At 45.7% G+C, this 23,565-nt stretch overlaps 1 pseudogene; it reads right to left on the bottom strand.

The window, feature by feature from the left end:
- Nucleotides 1-152: 152 nt before the first annotated feature.
- LOC124020906 lies at nucleotides 153-22,134 on the bottom strand (annotated as a pseudogene).
- Between the last annotated feature and the right edge of the window lie 1,431 nt (nucleotides 22,135-23,565).

Raw genomic sequence — 23,565 nt, 5'->3', positions numbered from 1 at the left:
GACATGTCCCCACCTTCTGAAATTGCTAAAGAAATATAAATATTATGTCCCCCCCCACTTCTAAACTCAAAGTTGTGCCCCTGTGTAATTCAAACACTTATTAAATGGGAAGATATTTGTTTTATTCATCTTGACCTGAACCTTAAACCAGATTGACTGAAAAGGGCACGAGATTCATTTTATTGGGTGTAACACCATCAGTCGACAGAAGAAAATATCATAATATCAGTAATAAACAGGCATAATAAACGTGTTGACATTCTTATGTTGCATTTACATTAGAAAAATGAATACAATTGTTGTTGTTTTGTCTCTACATCAAGTGCCAGTATATCTATTTAGTGGCATTCACTGAGAAACTGGTAAAGAAATGTATGATGGAACGTCGTACAACACTGACACTTAAGCTCCATGAATTGTCATGTTTTCAACAAGCTGAAACCTTCAGGCCCTGAAACACCATTATGATACAATCTTCTTAATACAATTCACCTGCATTCCTCAACAGTAATTACTACCAGCACCATTGCACTAACAACTTTAGTTGTTTCTTGGAAAGAAGCAATAAATATTTTAGTAGCACTGTAGTTTCTCCGCCCTGCCTTTATGTACAAAGCTGATTGCTTCAGCAGGTAGTCCAAGAGTCTTGGGAATGTTTAACCCTTTGGAGGAGAATGGACAACAACATTCCTACCGATTCTAATGGATGACATCACAAGGGGTTGTTGTTCATTATTAGTTATCGAACTGAAACCTAATTCTTCGAGGGGCAATCATTTAAATGAGTGATATATAGCCATTGATTCTTTAAGGATGTAACTTAAAAGTGAGTGCTGTTTTGTTGTCTGAAATCCAGATTGCCTCTTGGAACAGGATTGAGGATGGCGTTCTAAAAAAAATCACTCCTCATAAGGTTAAATAAATCCATCCATCCGTCCCATGTGTGTTGGGTTTAGGAGAAACACACAGGGCCGATGTCCAGGCCAAACTCCTGATCCTCCTTGCCTATGTCCATGGGGGCCAAGTCTACGATAGGTAGTCTGGCTGGCGTCTGAGTTCTGTACTCAATCACAGTCTTGCCCCAGTCTCCATTCGATTTCTGCAGACACAGGAGAAGAAGACATACTGTAGCTATACCTCTGAATTCAACTCATTGTCCTATACAACATAAACAAGTAAACAATAGGACAGAACCACATAATCAGATGATGATGAAGGCATACATGTATGAAAGCTTGTATACTTATTGTAAATGTATGTAGTTCTGTCCTTGTGATGTCTCTTAATGTTCTGTATTATATGATGTTTGGACCCCAGGAAGAGTAGCTGCTACTTTAGCACTAGTTCATTGTACAATACTAAATACTAAAAGACAGGGTGGGTGGGCTTTTGTTCCCACTTCCCAGACCAACTTTGACACACCTGATTCAAACATTCAACAACGCATGTAGGTGGATGGTTGGGTGGGGGCGGGCGGGTGGGCGGGTAGGTAGGTAGGCAGGCAGGTAGGTATAGATGGGTAGTAGGGCTGTGGCGATCATGACATTTTTTCAATCACCGAGTGGTGAGTTTTAAAAACACATACTGTTTTAATATTTTTTTTAATGTGATTTTCGATTGCATTTGCATTAATGTCAGAGTGGTTGGAGGGACAATAGAGCCCTGAGTACCAGACAATTAGGAACTGATGGATGGACAATAGAGCCCTGAGTACCAGACAATTAGGACCTGATGGATGGACAATAGAGCCCTGAGTACGAGACCAATTAGGACCTGATGGAGGGACAATAGAGCCCTGAGTACCAGACCATTAGGACCTTATGGAGGGACATTAGAGCCCTGAGTACCAGACCATTAGGACCTGATGGAGGGACAATAGAGCCCTGTGTACCAGACCATTACGACCTTATGGAGGGACATTAGAGCCCTGAGTACCAGACCATTAGGACATTATGCAGGGACAATAGAGCCCTGAGTACCAGACCATTAGGACCTGATGGAGAGACAATAGAACCCTGAGTACCAGACCATTAGGATCTGATGGAGGGACAATAGAGCCCTGAGTACCAGACCATTAGAACCTGATGGAGAGACAATAGAGCCCTGAGTACCAGACCATTAGGATCTGATGGAGGGACAATAGAGCCCTGAGTACCAGGCCATTAGCGATTAGGACGTGATGATAGTTAGCGAGTTGGGTACTCCTAATGCTTGGTAAAATTCTTCTTGGTAAAATTGCCCTTACACAGCCTGGAGGTGTGTTGGGTCATAGCCCTGTTGAAAAACAAATGATAGTCCCACTAAGCCCAAACCAGATGCGATGGCGTATCACTGTAGAATGCTGTGGTAGCCATGCTGGTTAGGTGTGACTTATATTCTAAATAAATCACAGACAGTGTCACCAGAAAAGCACCCCCACACCATAACACCTCCTCCTCCATGCTTTACGGTGGGAAATACATTGGGCGGCAGGGCAGCCTAGTTGTTAGAGCGTTGGACTATTAACCGGAAGGTTGCCAGTTCAAATCCCCGAGCTGACAAGATACATATATGCCTGAACAGGCAGTTAACCCACTGTTCCTAGGTCATTGAAAATAAGAATTTGTTCTTAACTGACTTGCCTAGTTAAATAAAGGTAAAAACATATGTGGAGATCTGTTCACCTGCATCTCACAATGATACAGCTGTTGGAACCAAAAATCTCAAATTTGCACTCCCAACCAAAGGACAAGTTTCCACCGGTCTAATGTCCATTGCTTATGTTTCTTGGACCAAGCAAGTCTTTTCTTATTACTGGTGTTTTTAGTAGGGGTTTCTTTGCAGTAATTTGACCATGAAGGCCTGATTCACACAGTCTCCTCTGAACAGTTGATGTTGAGATGTGTCTGTTACTTGAACTCTATGAAGCATGTATTTGGGCTTCAATTTCTGTGGTTGGTAACTCTAATGAACTTATCCTCTGCAGCAGAAGTAACTCTGGGTCTTCCATTCCTGTGGAGATCCTCATGAGAGCCAGTTTCATCATAGCGCTTGATAGTTTTTACGACGCACTTAAAAAAACATTTGAAGTTCTTAAAATGTTCCGTATTGTCTGAAATTCATGTCTTAAAGTAATGATGAACTGTCATTTCTCTTTGCTTATTTGAGCTGTTCTTGCCATAATATGGACTTGGTCTTTTACCAAACAGGGCTATCTTCTGTCTACCCCCCTAACTCTGGGTCTTCCTTTCCTGTGTCGATCCTCATGAGAGTCAACCCTACCTTGTCACAACACAACTGATTGGCTCAAACTCATTAAGAAGGAAAGAAATTCCACAAATTATCTTTTAACATGACACACCTATTAATTGAAATGCATTCCAGGTGACTCTCTCGTGATGCTGGTTGAGAGAATGCCAAGAGTGTGCAACGCTGTCATCAAGGCAAAGGGTGGCTATTTAACACTTTTTTGGTTACAACATGATTCCATGTGTGTTATTTCATAGTTTTGATGTCTTCACTATTATTCTGCAATGTAGATACTCGTAAAAAAATAAAGAAAACCCTTGAATGAGTAGCTGTTCTAAAACTTTTGACCGGTAGTATAGGTAGGTAGGTAGGTAGGTAGGTAGGGTAGGTAGGTAGGTAGGTAGGTAGGTAGGTAGATAGGTTAGGTAGGTAGGTATACTGTAGGTAGAAGTAGGTATAGGTAGGTAGGCGGGCAGGCAGGTATAGGTAGGTAGGCATACTGTACTGCAGGTATAGGTAGGTAGGTACTGTAGGTAGGTAGTTAGGTGACTTACGGAGCAGCCATCCTCCAGGACAGTGTATCTGAGGCGGGAGTTGCCCTGAACCTTGACCTCCTGTCCGTTGGAGCCCTTGAGGATCAGAGCCTTCTTCAGGTTGCCTGTGGCTCCGTCATTCACGGCCACGCTGTTCTTGCAGTGGTAGGTGACATTCTGGACGCCCTCCTTAGAAAGCAGGCGGATCAGCCTAATCTGAATGGTTACGGCGTTGGGCAGCTCCTCCTTGTTGCCGTAGCTAAACTGGAATCAGAAGTTTATTGAAAAAAAGTATTTCACAGGGACACTATTGTACAATAATTAGCATTTCAGTTTTTACATCAATGTTAGAGAAATACACCTGGAAGTGTAACAGTTTTTCACAAACATCTCCAGCTATTTTTCTGACAGAAAGAAGTCTTCCATTGCTATATAATCAAGGCAGCAGAGGATGTATGTTTTTAAAGCAGTATTGTGCTTGGTGAATTTAATCTACAGTATGGTAGCTGGTTTATTCATAGAAGCAGTTGGCCGCTTTAGAGGTATCCACAGTGTAAAGTTATCCTCTATATACTACTTGCGTTCATTGAATAGACATCGGGTATATTTTATATACTCACTTTAGTTCCTCCATTCATATTTGCTCCAAACCAGACAGGTTTGCTGGCAGTGGGAGTGGATTTGGTCCACCATGTTTTGCGAGGGATGCTGGCTGAGATGGGGTGGGCTGAGATGCAGGTCTCACCAGTCTCCATGTTGCAGAACACCTTGATAACATCCTTGGTACTGCCCTGGTTGGGGTCCAGCCAGTAGTCTCCTGGATATGGAAAGACCAAGTATCAGATCATACAGTAGATACATATCAGCTACCTCATCATCCATTAGACACACGGACTCCACTTGTCAATAAAGTTAATATCACCTAACGAGTATATCCATCCATTAATTCATCTATAACACCCTAACTACGTCGCAGCAAATCAAAAGCTTAAGTAAAGAATAGGCAAGACAAAAAGCAGTTAAAAACAAGAGAAGAAGACAATCTGTGGTGAAAAGTGGACCTACCTGTCTTTTTAAGGGGTGGCACTGCTTGATGTCCTGGCAGGTTTTGGCGGGGTTGGCCTGGCTGCCATCGGGACACTTCATGTTCTGCAGGTTTCCACTGAGGCTCTTCAGCGTGATCTGGACGCTCTGGTCTGCCCCGAGGATGGTGGAGGCATTATTGGGACGCGCCTCATCGTCGTTGAACTCTGGAGGGGGATGGGGGCCAGAGTCGTCCCAGTTGGACTCTGGAGGAGGTTGAGGGGGGGCTGATTCATCCCCGTTAAACTCTGGGGGTGGAGGTGGTCCATCCTGGTCCTCGCCGTAGTCGTAGTCAAAGGAGCTGCTGAAGCCGAACATATCAGCCCCAGCAGTGGGAGGGCCAGGCGTCCCTGGGGGACCAGGGGGACCAGCATCCCCAGGAGGCCCCTGGGAAAGAGGAGTGAAGTCAAGAAACAGGTATCTTACTGTCCTTTGATATGCCATGTCTGCTTGTTGACTTTCTTTGCTTTAGAAACACTGAATGTGTCACAGGTATGACTTATTTGCATTAGAAACACTGAATGTGTCACAGGTATGACTTATTTGCATTAGAAACACTGAATGTAGAATGACTTATTTGCTTTAGAAACACTGAATGTCACAGGTATGACTTATTTGCTTTAGAAACACTGAATGTGTCACAGGTACTTATTTGCTTTAGAAACACTGAATTGTCACAGGTATGACTTATTTGCTTTCTAACAAGCAAACAATTTATCAACACCCAAAGCCTGGTTTGTTCTGACATCCATTTGAAAGTCATAGCGCATCCAACCAGCATAATGACAACAGAACCACTAGTCTCTAACGTCTCACCTGAGGTCCGATGTCTCCACTGGTTCCTCTTGATCCAGGAGATCCCATGGGCCCGGTCAGCCCGATTTGTCCATCACCTCCTGCGGGGCCAACCACACCAGGGGGCCCCTGATGAGAAACACAATAGGATTTATAAAGGGAAACAAACACACACAAATGGACCATTATACTGAGGCATTGACAGCTTATTCAGTGTACTTACTCTGTGTCCAGTAGGTCCTACAATTCCTCGAGCTCCAACATCCCCAGATTGTCCCTACAAACAGAAGGCCATTGATTAACCTGTTATTGGCTGACATAATTAATAATAAAAGCATTTCATTGATTTTGCCAAGTTAATAAGATTTTCCATAAATTAAATGACAGATTATGCCTTTTAATGGTGCTTGGGCAGTTTTTACTCACAGTTGTCCCAGGTAAGCCTTGCAATCCAGTGAAGCCTCTGTGGCCTTTCTGCCCTCTCTCTCCTTGGTCTCCTTTGGCTCCCCTGTCTCCCTGTGGCCCTTGAGGCCCCTAGGATAAAAAATAAAAAAACGACATGAACATTTGCTGTAAATTACTGTGAGCAGATTTATCCAGATCAACACTCATTGAGACTAATACAACATGAGTTTACTGGTCTGTCAATAGATACAGGTTCCTGTGTCAGTAGCATAGGTTCATGTTAATGCTGGACACCAATATTGAGAATTCAATATGATTTCGATATCGTTTGATATTGATATCGATATGAGCAAGGCATATCGTGATAGCGGTTCTGTAGGCACAGAACCCTCTCACAGGCTCTTTAGTATACTTCACTGCCTGTTGATGGGCGATCAAGTCGTCAATGACTCCAACCCCCCAAGCCATAGACTATGGCTACTACTATGGCTACTACTACGACTTCTCTGCTGCCGCACGGCAAGAGACACTGGTGCATCAAGTCTGAAACCAACAGGCTCTTGAACAGCTTCTATCCCCAAACAATACGACTGATAAATAGCTAACAAAATAGCTACACAGACAATCTGAGTTAACTCTGTATCTTTATTGACCTTTTATTTCAATCTTTCCACTGTCTGACACACTCACACTCACTGTCACTCCAACACACACTCACACTCACTGTCACTCCAACACACACTCACACTCACTGTCACTCCAACACACACTCACACTCACTGTCACTCCAACACACACTCACACTCACTGTCACTCCAACACACACTCACACTCACTTTCACTGTCACTCCAACACACACTCACACTCACTGTCACTCCAACACACACTCACACTCACTGTCACTCCAACACACACTCACACTCACTGTCACTCCAACACACACTCACACTCACCGTCACTCCAACACACACTCACACTCACTGTCACTCCAACACACACTCACACTCACTCCAACACACACTCACACTCACTGTCACTCCAACACACACTCACACTCACTGTCACTCCAACACACACTCACTGTCACTCCAACACACACTCACACTCACTCCAACACACACTCACACTCACTGTCACTCCAACACACACTCACACTCACTGTCACTCCAACACACACTCACACTCACTGTCACTCCAACACACACTCACACTCACTGTCACTCCAACACACACTCACACTCACTTTCACTGTCACTCCAACACACACTCACACTCACTGTCACTCCAACACACACTCACACTCACTGTCACTCCAACACACACTCACACTCACTGTCACTCCAACACACACTCACACTCACCGTCACTCCAACACACACTCACACTCACTGTCACTCCAACACACACTCACACTCACTCCAACACACACTCACACTCACTGTCACTCCAACACACACTCACACTCACTGTCACTCCAACACACACTCACTGTCACTCCAACACACACTCACACTCACTCCAACACACACTCACACTCACTGTCACTCCAACACACACTCACACTCACTGTCACACCAACACACACTCACACTCACTGTCACTCCAACACACACTCACGCTCACTCCAACACACACTCACACTCACTGTCACTCCAACACACACTCACACTCACTGTCACTCCAACACACACTCACACTCACTGTCACTCCAACACACACTCACTGTCACTCCAACACACACTCACACTCACTCCAACACACACTCACACTCACTGTCACTCCAACACACACTCACTGTCACTCCAACACACACTCACTGTCACTCCAACACACACTCACACTCACTGTCACTCCAACACACACTCACACTCACTGTCACTCCAACACACACTCACACTCACTGTCACTCCAACACACACTCACTGTCACTCCAACACACACTCACACTCACTCCAACACACACTCACACTCACTGTCACTCCAACACACACTCACTGTCACTCCAACACACACTCACTGTCACTCCAACACACACTCACACTCACTGTCACTCCAACACACACTCACACTCACTGTCACTCCAACACACACTCACACTCACTCCAACACACACTCACACTCACTGTCACTCCAACACACACTCACTGTCACTCCAACACACACTCACTGTCACTCCAACACACACTCACACTCACTGTCACTCCAACACACACTCACACTCACTGTCACTCCAACACACACTCACACTCACTCCAACACACACTCACACTCACTGTCACTCCAACACACACTCACTGTCACTCCAACACACACTCACTGTCACTCCAACACACACTCACACTCACTGTCACTCCAACACACACTCACTGTCACTCCAACACACACTCACTGTCACTCCAACACACACTCACACTCACTGTCACTCCAACACACACTCACACTCACTGTCACTCCAACACACACTCACACTCACTGTCACTCCAACACACACTCACACTCACTGTCACTCCAACACACACTCACACTCACCGTCACTCCAACACACACTCACACTCACTGTCACTCCAACACACACTCACACTCACCGTCACTCCAACACACACTCACACTCACCGTCACTCCAACACACACTCACACTCACCGTCACTCCAACACACACTCACACTCACTGTCACTCCAACACACACTCACACTCACTGTCACTCCAACACACACTCACACTCACTGTCACTCCAACACACACTCACACTCACTGTCACTCCAACACACACTCACACTCACTGTCACTCCAACACACACTCACACTCACTGTCACTCCAACACACACTCACACTCACTGTCACTCCAACACACACTCACACTCACTGTCACTCCAACACACACTCACACTCACTGTCACTCCAACACACACTCACACTCACTGTCACTCCAACACACACTCACACTCACACACACTCCAACACACACACACTCACACTCACTGTCACTCCAACACACACTCACACTCACTGTCACTCCAACACACACTCACACTCACTGTCACCAACCAACACACACTCACACTCACTGTCACTCCAACACACACACTCACTGTCACTCCAACACACACTCACACTCACTGTCACTCCAACACACACTCACACTCACTGTCACTCCAACACACACTCACACTCACTGTCACTCCAACACACACTCACACTCACTGTCACTCCAACACTCACACTCACTGTCACTCCAACACACACTCACACTCACTGTCACTCCAACACACACTCACACTCACTGTCACTCACTGTCACTCCAACACACACTCACACTCACTGTCACTCCAACAACACACACTCACTGTCACTCCAACACACACTCACACTCACTGTCACTCCAACACACACTCACACTCACTGTCACTCCAACACACACTCACACTCACTGTCACTCCAACACACACTCACTGTCACTCCAACACACACTCACACTCACTGTCACTCCAACACACACTCACACTCACTGTCACTCCAACACACACTCACACTCACTGTCACTCCAACACACACTCACACTCACTGTCACTCCAACACACACTCACACTCACTCCAACACACACTCACACTCACTGTCACTCCAACACACACTCACACTCACTGTCACTCCAACACACACTCACTGTCACTCCAACACACACTCACACTCACTGTCACTCCCAACACACACTCACACTCACTGTCACTCCAACACACACTCACACTCACTGTCACTCCAACACACACTCACACTCACTGTCACTCCAACACACACTCACTGTCACTCCAACACACACTCACTGTCACTCCAACACACACTCACACTCACTGTCACTCCAACACACACTCACACTCACTGTCACTCCAACACACACTCACACTCACTGTCACTCCAACACACACTCACACTCACTGTCACTCCAACACACACTCACTGTCACTCCAACACACACTCACTGTCACTCCAACACACACTCACACTCACTGTCACTCCAACACACACTCACTGTCACTCCAACACTCACACTCACTGTCACTCCAACACACACTCACACTCACTCACACTCACTCCAACACACACTCACACTCACTGTCACTCCAACACACACTCACTGTCACAACACACACTCACTGTCACTCCAACACACACTCACACTCACTGTCACTCCAACACACACTCACACTCACCACACTCACACTCACTGTCACTCCAACACACACTCACACTCACTGTCACTCCAACACACACTCACACTCACTGTCACTCCAACACACACTCACACTCACTGTCACTCCAACACACACTCACACTCACTCCAACACACACTCACTCCAAACACACACTCACACTCACTGTCACTCCAACACACACTCACACTCACTGTCACTCCAACACACACTCACACTCACTGTCACTCCAACACACACTCACACTCACTGTCACTCCAACACACACTCACACTCACTGTCACTCCAACACACACTCACACTCACTGTCACTCCAACACACACTCACACTCACTGTCACTCCAACACACACTCACACTCACTGTCACTCCAACACACACTCACACTCACTGTCACTCCAACACACACTCACACTCACTGTCACTCCAACACACACTCACACTCACTGTCACTCCAACACACACTCACACTCACTGTCACTCCAACACACACTCACACTCACTGTCACTCCAACACACACTCACACTCACTGTCACTCCAACACACACTCACACTCACTGTCACTCCAACACACACTCACTGTCACTCCAACACACACTCACTCACTGTCACTCCAACACACACTCACACTCACTGTCACTCCAACACACACTCACACTCACTGTCACTCCAACACACACTCACACTCACTGTCACTCCAACACACCTCACACTCACTGTCACTCCAACACACACTCACACTCACTGTCACTCCAACACACACTCACACTCACTGTCACTCCAACACACACTCACACTCACTGTCACTCCAACACACACTCACACTCACTGTCACTCCAACACACACTCACACTCACTGTCACTCCAACACACTCACACTCACTGTCACTCCAACACACACTCACACTCACTGTCACTCCAACACACACTCACACTCACTGTCACTCCAACACACACTCACACTCACTGTCACTCCAACACACACTCACACTCACTGTCACTCCAACACACACTCACACTCACTGTCACTCCAACACACACTCACACTCACTGTCACTCCAACACACACTCACACTCACTGTCACTCCAACACACACTCACACTCACTGTCACTCCAACACACACTCACACTCACTGTCACTCCAACACACACTCACACTCACTGTCACTCCAACACACACTCACACTCACTGTCACTCCAACACACACTCACACTCACTCCAACACACACTCACACTCACTGTCACTCCAACACACACTCACTGTCACTCCAACACACACTCACTGTCACTCCAACACACACTCACACTCACTGTCACTCCAACACACACTCACACTCACTGTCACTCCAACACACACTCACACTCACTCCAACACACACTCACACTCACTGTCACTCCAACACACACTCACTGTCACTCCAACACACACTCACTGTCACTCCAACACACACTCACACTCACTGTCACTCCAACACACACTCACTGTCACTCCAACACACACTCACTGTCACTCCAACACACACTCACACTCACTGTCACTCCAACACACACTCACACTCACTGTCACTCCAACACACACTCACACTCACCGTCACTCCAACACACACTCACACTCACTGTCACTCCAACACACACTCACACTCACCGTCACTCCAACACACACTCACACTCACTGTCACTCCAACACACACTCACACTCACTGTCACTCCAACACACACTCACACTCACTGTCACTCCAACACACACTCACACTCACTGTCACTCCAACACACACTCACACTCACTGTCACTCCAACACACACTCACACTCACTGTCACTCCAACACACACTCACACTCACTGTCACTCCAACACACACTCACACTCACTGTCACTCCAACACACACTCACACTCACTGTCACTCCAACACACACTCACACTCACTGTCACTCCAACACACACTCACACTCACTGTCACTCCAACACACACTCACACTCACTGTCACTCCAACACACACTCACACTCACTGTCACTCCAACACACACTCACACTCACTGTCACTCCAACACACACTCACACTCACTGTCACTCCAACACACACTCACACTCACCGTCACTCCAACACACACTCACACTCACTGTCACTCCAACACACACTCACACTCACTGTCACTCCAACACACACTCACACTCACTGTCACTCCAACACACACTCACACTCACTGTCACTCCAACACACACTCACACTCACTGTCACTCCAACACACACTCACACTCATTCCAACACACACTCACACTCACTGTCACTCCAACACACACTCACACTCACTGTCACTCCAACACACACTCACACTCACTGTCACTCCAACACACACTCACACTCACTGTCACTCCAACACACACTCACACTCACCGTCACTCCAACACACACTCACACTCACTGTCACTCCAACACACACTCACACTCACTGTCACTCCAACACACACTCACTGTCACTCCAACACACACTCACACTCACTGTCACTCCAACACACACTCACTGTCACTCCAACACACACTCACTGTCACTCCAACACACACTCACACTCACTGTCACTCCAACACACACTCACACTCACTGTCACTCCAACACACACTCACACTCACTGTCACTCCAACACACACTCACACTCACTGTCACTCCAACACACACTCACTGTCACTCCAACACACACTCACTGTCACTCCAACACACACTCACACTCACTGTCACTCCAACACACACTCACACTCACTGTCACTCCAACACACACTCACACTCACTGTCACTCCAACACACACTCACACTCACTGTCACTCCAACACACACTCACACTCACTGTCACTCCAACACACACTCACTGTCACTCCAACACACACTCACACTCACTGTCACTCCAACACACACTCACTGTCACTCCAACACACACTCACACTCACTGTCACTCCAACACACACTCACACTCACTGTCACTCCAACACACACTCACTGTCACTCCAACACACACTCACACTCACTGTCACTCCAACACACACTCACACTCACTGTCACTCCAACACACACTCACACTCACTGACTTTTTAAATATTTCCTGTATACAGTAGAGATAGCTTACTTACTTTATTGTGTATATCATATTTGTTATTCTTATTTCCAGTGTGTGTTTTTTCCCCTAGTAATACATTGTTATTGATTATTGCACTGTTGAGTTTGCAAGACAGACTTTTCACTGCATGCAACAAAACTTGGAACAGGCTTCCCATTGTATTCGAACTGGTTGGGTAGGTTAGAACCACGGGCAATCAGCAAGCAGCTGTCTGAACCGCACAAAGTGCAATGTTATTCAACTGTTTCGATGCTATTCATTCAAACCGATATGATACCAATATTGGTTCGGGAAAAAAGTAAACAGATTTTGCATATCACTAGTTTATACAGTATGTACTAATCAACAGGCATACTACTACCACTAGTAGTGTACTCTACTTCATCAACAGGCATACTACTACCACTAGTAGTGTACACTACTTCATCAACAGGCATACTACTACCACTAGTAGTGTACACTACTTCATCAACAGGCATACTACTAGTAGTGTACCAACAGGCATAGTAGTAGTGTACTCTACCTCATCAACAGGCATACTACTACCACTAGTAGTGTACTCTACTTCATCAACAGGCATACTACTTCCACTAGTAGTGTACACTACTTCATCAACAGGCATACTACTACCACTAGTAGTGTACTCTACGTCATCAACAGTCATACTACTTCCACTAGTAGTGTACTCTACTTCATCAACAGGCATACTACTACCCCTAGTAGTGTACTCTACTTCATCAACAGGCATACTACTACCACTAGTAGTGTACTCTACCTCATCAACAGGCATACTACTACCACTAGTAGTGTACTCTACTTCATCAACAGGCATACTACTACCACTAGTAGTGTACTCTACTTCATCAACAGGCATACTACTACCACTAGTAGTGTACACTACTTCATCAACAGGCATACTACTACCACTAGTAGTGTACTCTACCTCATCAACAGGCATACTACTACCACTAGTAGTGTACTCTACTTCATCAACAGGCATACTACTACCACTAGTAGTGTACACTACTTCATCAACAGGCATACTACTACCACTAGTAGTGTACTCTACGTCATCAACAGGCATACTACTTCCACTAGTAGTGTACTCTACTTCATCAACAGGCATACTACTACCCCTAGTAGTGTACTCTACTTCATCAACAGGCATACTACTACCACTAGTAGTGTACTCTACCTCATCAACAGGCATACTACTACCACTAGTAGTGTACTCTACATCAACAGGCATACTACTACCACTAGTAGTGTACTCTACTTCATCAACAGGCATACTACTACCACTAGTAGTGTACTCTACTTCATCAACAGGCATACTACTACCCCTAGTAGTGTACTCTACTTCATCAACAGGCATAATACTACCACTAGTAGTGTACTCTACTTCATCAACAGGCATAATACTACCACTAGTAGTGTACTCTACCTCATCAACAGGCATACTACTTCCACTAGTAGTGTACTCTACTTCATCAACAGGCATACTACTACCACTAGTAGTGTACTCTACTTCATCAACAGGCATACTACTACCACTAGTAGTGTACTCTACTTCATCAACAGGCATACTACCACCACTAGTAGTGTACTCTACCTCATCAACAGGCATACTACTACCACTAGTAGTGTACTCTACTTCATCAACAACAGGCATACTACTACCACTAGTAGTGTACTCTACCTCATCAACAGGCATACTACTACCACTAGTAGTGTACTCTACTTCATCAACAGGCATACTACTACCACTAGTAGTGTACTCTACGTCATCAACAGGCATACTACTTCCACTAGTAGTGTACTCTACTTCATCAACAGGTATACTACTACCAATAGTAGTGTACTCTACTTCATCAACAGGCATACTACTACCACTAGTAGTGTACTCTACCTCATCAACAGGCATACTACTACCACTAGTAGTGTACTCTACTTCATCAACAGGCATACTACTACCACTAGTAGTGTACTCTACTTCATCAACAGGCATACTACTACCACTAGTAGTGTACTCTACTTCATCAACAGGCATACTACTACCACTAGTAGTGTACTCTACTTCATCAACAGACATACTACTACCACTAGTAGTGTACTCTACTTCATCAACAGGCATACTACTACCACTAGTAGTGTACTCTACGTCATCAACAGGCATACTACTTCCACTAGTAGTGTACTCTACTTCATCAACAGGCATACTACTACCCCTAGTAGTGTACTCTACTTCATCAACAGGCATACTACTACCACTAGTAGTGTACTCTACGTCATCAACAGGCATACTACTACCACTAGTAGTGTACAACAGGCATACTACTACTAGTCATCAACAGGCATACTACTTCCACTAGTAGTGTACTCTACTTCATCAACAGGCATACTACTACCCCTAGTAGTGTACTCTACTTCATCAACAGGCATACTACTACCACTAGTAGTGTACTCTACCTCATCAACAGGCATACTACTACCACTAGTAGTGTACTCTACCTCATCAACAGGCATACTACTACCACTAGTAGTGTACTCTACCTCATCAACAGGCATACTACTACCACTAGTAGTGTACTCTACTTCATCAACAGGCATACTACTACCACTAGTAGTGTACTCTACTTCATCAACAGGCATACTACTACCACTAGTAGTGTACTCTACCTCATCAACAGGCATACTACTACCACTAGTAGTGTACTCTACTTCATCAACAGGCATACTACTACCACTAGTAGTGTACTCTACTTCATCAACAGGCATACTACTACCACTAGTAGTGTACTCTACCTCATCAACAGGCATACTACTACCACTAGTAGTGTACTCTACTTCATCAACAGGCATACTACTACCTCTAGTAGTGTACTCTACTTCATCAACAGGCATACTACTACCACTAGTAGTGTACCCTACTTCATCAACAGGCATACTACTACCACTAGTAGTGTACACTACTTCATCAACAGGCATACTACTTCCACTAGTAGTGTACTCTACCTCATCAACAGGCATACTACTTCCACTAGTAGTGTGCTCTACCTCATCAACAGGCATACTACTTCCACTAGTAGTGTGCTCTACCTCATCAACAGGCATACTACTTCCACTAGTAGTGTACTCTACTTCATCAACAGGCATACTACTACCACTAGTAGTGTACTCTACTTCATCAACAGGCATAATACTACCACTAGTAGTGTACTCTACCTCATCAACAGGCATACTACTACCACTAGTAGTGTACTCTACTTCATCAACAGGCATACTACTACCACTAGTAGTGTACTCTACTTCATCAACAGGCATACTACTACCACTAGTAGTGTACTCTACCTCATCAACAGGCATACTACTTCCACTAGTAGTGTACTCTACTTCATCAACAGGCATTCTACTACCACTAGTAGTGTACACTACTTCATCAACAGGCATACTACTACCACTAGTAGTGTACTTATTTCATAGGAAATGTAAGAGAGGTGTTCTTACCAGCTTCCCCCGGATCCCTGATTGTCCCTGGGGTCCTGGAGGCCCTCTAGCACCCTAGTGTTGAAAAACAAAAAAACAATGTCAAGGGAAATCAAATCAAACAACCTGAAATGAGTTTACTACCAACCTGGTCACATCTACTCAGATTATGACAGCTCTTAACCCTGAAACGTTACATTTTTACATTTAGTCATTTAGCCGACTCCCTTATCCAGAGAAGACAAGAGTGAGTTACAGTAGTAGTGAGTTACAGTAGTGAGTTACAGTAGTGAGTTACAGTAGTGAGTTACAGGAGTGAGTTACAGTAGTGAGTTACAGTAGTGAGTTACAGGAGTGAGTTACAGTAGTGAGTTACAGTAGTGAGTTACAGGAGTGAGTTACAGTAGTGAGTTACAGTAGTGAGTTACAGTAGTGAGTTACAGTAGTGAGTTACAGTAGTGAGTGCAGACATTTTCGTACTGGGTTTTGACCTCGAACACTGTAGACTCCTATGACCTCTAACGCCATAAGGGTCTACAGTCATGTCTCAAGGCTAGAAGGCTCTGAACGTTGGTGTGGCAAAGTCCAGATTACTCACATTGTCTCCTCTCTTCCCAGGGACTCCAGAGGTGCCGACTGGACCAACAGAGCCATGAAGCCCAGGAGTTCCAGCAAGACCCTCAGCACCAGGATTCCCTCTATCTCCCTACAGACAGACAGACAGACAGACAGACAGACAGACAGACAGACAGACAGACAGACAGACAGACAGACAGACAGACAGACAGACAGACAGACAGACAGACAGACAGACAGACAGACAGACAGACAGACAGACAGACAGACAGACAGACAGACAGACAGACAGACAGACAGACAGACAGACAGACAGACAGACAGACAGACAGACAGACAGACAGACAGACAGACAGACAGACAGACAGACAGACAGACAGACAGACAGACAGACAGACAGACAGACAGACAGACAGACAGACAGACAGACAGACAGACAGACAGACAGACAGACAGACAGACAGACAGACAGACAGACAGACAGACAGACAGACAGACAGACAGACAGACAGACAGACAGAAACAGAACGACAGACAGACACATTTTCTGGTGAAATGGTTTGATCATACATTTCCATAAAGTTTCTTGTCCATCTGTAGTTGTGTCTTACCCTGGCTCCTATAAGTCCATCCTTGCCAGGTACCCCATCAGACCCAGCATTCCCCTGTAAAGACAGATTGCTGCATTAAGTTTACCTGTGCTGTATATTACAGTATCCTTCTGTTACAGTAAAGACCTGCTTTTCAGGGGAACTATTATAATTCCCACATGAATGAAAGGTGTGTATGTGAGTATGTTTTAATCCACAGTTGGTTTTTAATGGATATGTGTTCAATGAACCCACAGACAGAACAGTCATGGGTCAATTAAGTGGAAACACATACCGTAAGACCAAGGTCCCCTCTTGGTCCGGTTGTCCCTGGTAACCCGACTGCACCGACAGCACCCTTGCCTCCCCGAGTTCCGGGGGCACCTGATTTTCCGGGTGCACCCTGGGAAAATAAGTGTGACATCACTGGTCAGGACACAAATGGAAAGTGTATGAGCGTCCGGTATATCTGACTGAGTCTTGGATTGGGACTCTGTTCAGTGTATAATGATACTACTCTCAAGGCTATAGAAATGAATGGTGAATGTGAACTTGAGTTCCATACATACAGCAGTACCGGGGGGCCCAAACATCCCGCTCTCTCCTCTGACTCCAGGTATGCCCACAACACCTCGCTGTCCTGAGATACCTGGTGGTCCCGCCGGCCCATCAGGGCCCTGTCAGAAACAAAGACCATCCCATTGGCCAATGGTAACTTCAGATATTTCCTAGTCTAGCAAAAGAAGTATAGAGTAATGGAGGGTGGCAGAGAAGTCTCGCTCTGTAAACCACTCTGAACGATACAGCTACATTTTTTACTTCTGTAACTCTCTCATATTTACCCCTGGTCCATCCTCTCCAGGCTCTCCCTTGTCTCCTGGGGCACCTGCTGGGCCCGGGGCCCCCCTCTCTCCTACACGCCCAGGGCCTCCATTCTCGCCTCTAAGTCCCGGAGTACCTGCCTTCCCTGGGGTACCAATGTCTCCAGGCACCCCTACCTCACCCTGGAAGAGTGGAAAGACAAAGTGAGTAATGGAATAACATATTTCACTATATTGCTCTGTGTTCTATTGTTTATGAAATAATTTATTGGTGATTTCATAGGTATAAAGTGATTTGATTGGTTGATAGTAGGATTAACTCACAACGGAGCCTGCTGGACCAACTCCCCCAGGGAATCCTGGGAAACCAGACCCACCCTGAAAATGAGATTAAATTCTTATTAGAAAATATCAACATACTGTACTACATATTCAGTGAATTCCCTGGAAAAGCATTCCTACTCTGTGCTGAGTAGCCATGATCAGGTCTATTTCTACAGTAAAGTGTTTCTATGAATGCCTCAGCCTTTATACGTCACCCTCAGTACACCTCACTCACCGCAGCCCCTTGTGTTCCTCTGGCCCCCTTTAGTCCAGTCACACCATCAGGACCCTGGGAACCAAGTTTACCAGCTGTTCCCTGGAGTCCCTGTGCTCCAGCCTCACCCTTCTGACCCCTCTCTCCTGGTTCACCTTTGACCCCGGGTTGCCCATCGGGACCCTGCGACGAGTTGGACACAATGACCATGATTACTGGGCAGATTCATCGCCATGCAAAACGACTTCCAAGTCTCACCATGGGTATAGTTACTATGTGGTTATATGGAAATGGTTACTAACTTTGACCATTACTGAAATTTTTATTCAACATTATACAGGAGGATGTTTGCAGCGCAATCTGTTCAGACAACACCTGTAACAATAGCAAGCCAAGGTTGACTAATTAACAGAACATCAAGGGACACAAGGCAACAGGGAAGGCGCCTGTCATAGCTGACACTATTGGGCGTGACAGATCCCCACATTGTTTGAAAGCCACTCACAGGAGACCCAGGGAATCCTACTGCACCGGTTGGACCAGGCTCCCCAGAAGCTCCCTATAACAGATGTTGGGTCAGAGGTCAGTACAGAGGTATAGGAGAACTATTAACAGTATATTGCAATTGTCTTTTTTTACTATGGGACAATTGTACACAATATAACTTACAGTATTTCACGTGTGTCAATAATTTAACAAAATGAATCGCAGTACTTACGGCCACTGCTCTCGCTCCTCGACGTCCAGGGGGCCCTTTAGGGCCGGACTCTCCCTAAAACAAACACATATAATACATTGTCTGGGTATCTGTGGTAGGCACTGAGGCCTTAATATGGTGAGGTGTTCTCTGCTACAGTGTATGTTCATCTAGTCTGTCTGTCTAAGTGCTGTTGGTGACTGTATGCTGGATGCTCCTTTAGGGTCTAGGCAGGGTTACTGTTATTAAAGCACTATGTGACAACTGATGATGTAAAGAGGCCTTCATCAAATCAAATGTATTTATATAGCCCTTCGTACATCAGCTGATATCTCAAAGTGCTGTACAGAAACCCAGCCTAAAACCCCAAACAGCAAGCAATGCAGGTGTAAAAGCACGGATACATTTGAGTGAGTGAGTGAGTGAGTGAGTGAGTGAGTGAGTGAGTGAGTGAGTGAGTGAGTGAGTGAGTGAGTGAGTGAGTGAGTGAGTGAGTGCTTTACCTTATCACCATTGAGCCCAATGCCTCCTGTTGGTCCAACTGGACCAGGAAGTCCCTTCAAATGAAAAACAAACAGGATTTCAAATATTGGACAACTTGCTGTGAACAACTTACTATGGTTGTGAAACCAATGAAACTAGAAGGTGCATCAAAAGGTGACTCCACTCAACCCAGGGCCTAAAGCTGGTTATGATGACGTCACTACATTTTGACATATCATTCAACTTGAACCTAACAGAATTTAGTTATGGGTGACATTTTAAGATGTTATTTTGCTTAAACCCTTGATGTAATCCATTTAGGTGACTCAGAAAGGTATGTGTAGACATGTATGTGTAAGGTAACACTCACCCCGGGCCCGTCGTTTCCAGCAGTACCCTCGGTTCCTTTCTCACCAACTGAACCCTAAGGAGAGAAGAGGGGTCAGCAGAACAGGACTGCAGAATGAACCCACCCAGTTATAAACATGGAATACACCACTCTGAAGGGTGACAACTTGTAGTTCCTTCTAGTGTCTTGGACTCTGGAGGTACTTTGTGTACTTAACCAAGTAATATTTTCCCCTCCAACACAGATACTTACCACATCTCCTTTAGGACCAGGAGAACCAGGGATACCCCTCTCCCCGGGCATCCCCTGCAGGCCTGCAGCTCCTATGTCCCCAACAGTTCCTTTAGTTCCAGACCCCCCCTGGGGGAAGAACACACACAGAGACAACTCTCATACCATGTTTGTGGGAAATAACATGGATCCATCGTGGAAGAGATATCATTTGACAACCTGGTTAAATGACTGAATGAATAAAGACACAAATAAATCAATCAATATTTGAAAGTGATGTGCTATAGTACTTACCTTTGGTCCCTCTGGTCCTGGCCCTCCTGAAATACCTTTGGGCCCCGGTAGTCCGTTAGTTCCCACATCACCTCTCTCTCCTGGGATGCCCCGCTCACCCTACGATACAATCACAATCACCCCACTGGTCAGCTACAAACAACTTCTTTACAGCACTGTATGTTATTGATGTTATCGTATCAGATGACTTGGATTTGAATCTTTATATAAATAGACCAAAAATGAAAGCATTGTCTGAGGATGGTGATGGACCATCTGACATTAAAAAAAGGGACAGTTTGATGAAAAAGCTTTACATAAAGACCAGGTCATGTGACAGGATTCACAAAAACACAGTGCCCTAGTTACAAACCTTATTTTACTGAAGATTAGGACTGAACTCAAACAAAACCGCATTTTGCCACACGATAGGTTTCCATTATGTATTAGGTAATTGTGTTTCTGTATTGAAAAAATATCAATATGTCACATGATTTCAGTTGGAAGATGCATTTTCTCTGCAGAGGGGCAGAGTTACTTTCCCTTATTGAGGGTTGTATTCAAATGGGCATCAAATGAATAGATAAATCAGCTATGAAGATGGCTTACCCTTGGCCCTGTGAGACCAGCAGCCCCTCCCTCTCCAGCGATACCCTGGGAATGACAATACCAAACACATTTCATCAACACAACAGACAGGCTGTTTCAATCCCCTCTTCCACCTTCCTTACTGTCCAATCCCCTCTTCCACCTTCCTTACTGTCCAATCCCCTCTTCCACCTTCCTTACTGTCCAATCCCGTCTTCCACCTTCCTTACTGTCCAATCCCGTCTTCCACCTTCCTTACTGTCCAATCCCCTCTTCCACCTTCCTTACTGTCCAATCCCCTCTTCCACCTTCCTTACTGTCCAATCCCCTCTTCCACCTTCCTTACTGTCCAATCCCCTCTTCCACCTTCCTTACTGTCCAATCCCCTCTTCCACCTTCATTACTGTCCAATCCCCTCTTCCACCTTCCTTACTGTCCAATCCCCTCTTCCACCTTCCTTACTGTCCAATCCCCTCTTCCACCTTCCTTACTGTCCAATCCCCTCTTCCACCTTCCTTACTGTCCAATCCCCTCTTCCACCTTCATTACTGTCCAATCCCCTCTTCCACCTTCCTTACTGTCCAATCCCCTCTTCCACCTTCCTTACTGTCCAATCCCCTCTTCCACCTTCATTACTGTCCAATCCCCTCTTCCACCTTCCTTACTGTCCAATCCCCTCTTCCACCTTCCTTACTGTCCAATCCCCTCTTCCACCTTCCTTATTGTCCAATCCCCTCTTCCACCTTCCTTACTGTCCAATCCCCTCTTCCACCTTCATTACTGTCCAATCCCCTCTTCCACCTTCCTTACTGTCCAATCCCCTCTTCCACCTTCCTTACTGTCCAATCCCCTCTTCCACCTTCCTTACTGTCCAATCCCCTCTTCCACCTTCATTACTGTCCAATCCCCTCTTCCACCTTCCTTACTGTCCAATCCCCTCTTCCACCTTCATTACTGTCCAATCCCCTCTTCCACCTTCCTTACTGTCCAATCCCTCTTCCACCTTCCTTACTGTCCAGTCCCCTCTTCCACCTTCCTTACTGTCCAATCCCCTCTTCCACCTTCCTTACTGTCCAATCCCCTCTTCCACCTTCATTACTGTCCAATCCCCTCTTCCACCTTCCTTACTGTCCAATCCCCTCTTCCACCTTCCTTACTGTCCAATCCCCTCTTCCACCTTCCTTACTGTCCAATCCCCTCTTCCACCTTCATTACTGTCCAATCCCTCTTCCACCTTCCTTACTGTCCAATCCCTCTTCCACCTTCCTTACTGTCCAATCCCCTCTTCCACCTTCCTTACTGTCCAATCCCCTCTTCCACCTTCCTTACTGTCCAATCCCCTCTTCCACCTTCATTTACTGTCCAATCCCTCTTCCACCTTCCTTACTGTCCAATCCCCTCTTCCACCTTCCTTACTGTCCAATCCCCTCTTCCACCTTCCTTACTGTCCAATCCCCTCTTCCACCTTCATTACTGTCCAATCCCCTCTTCCACCTTCCTTACTGTCCAATCCCCTCTTCCACCTTCCTTACTGTCCAATCCCCTCTTCCACCTTCCTTACTGTCCAATC

This window comes from Oncorhynchus gorbuscha, unplaced genomic scaffold (assembly GCF_021184085.1).
Source record: "Oncorhynchus gorbuscha isolate QuinsamMale2020 ecotype Even-year unplaced genomic scaffold, OgorEven_v1.0 Un_scaffold_981, whole genome shotgun sequence".
Taxonomy (NCBI): Eukaryota; Metazoa; Chordata; class Actinopteri; order Salmoniformes; family Salmonidae; genus Oncorhynchus; species Oncorhynchus gorbuscha.
Note: the sequence above shows the minus strand (reverse complement) of the source record. Positions and strands in the feature narration are given on the sequence as shown.